Here is a 436-nt window from a genome sequence, read left to right as displayed (position 1 = left end):
AGCATGTGATCAGTTGGTTTTGGTTGTCAGCAGCAAAACTGGCTGATCCACTCTGAGAAGGTGCTATTTAAGAGACTGAGCTGAAAACAGCAGCTCAGACTGAGGAAGTCTCTTGGATGAGAGACGAAACGTTTCTACATTTTTATTTTTTTTTGCTTTGTTTTGTTTTTTGTTTTTTTTGAATGTCCAGAGGACCAGATTGAACTTTCTTGGATGTTAATAAAGTTATTCTTCCTTGTAAGTTGATCTATATTCTTTTTTTTCTTTAATGTTAATAAGGACACAATGTTAGGCAGATGTGTACTTATAACAAATCAATCAACCTTTATTTATACAGGTAAATCCCATTGAGCCTCGAGGACTCATTTACAAGAGAGACCTGATAGCCTAATGACAAATGATACTATTTACAGTCGCAGCGGAGAGTTACGGGGGG

This window comes from Nematolebias whitei, chromosome 8 (genome assembly GCF_014905685.2).
Source record: "Nematolebias whitei isolate Nwh7 chromosome 8, NemWhi1, whole genome shotgun sequence".
NCBI classification, from domain to species: Eukaryota; Metazoa; Chordata; class Actinopteri; order Cyprinodontiformes; family Rivulidae; genus Nematolebias; species Nematolebias whitei.
The sequence above is the reverse complement of the archived record's forward strand: the minus strand, read 5'-3'. Positions refer to the sequence as shown.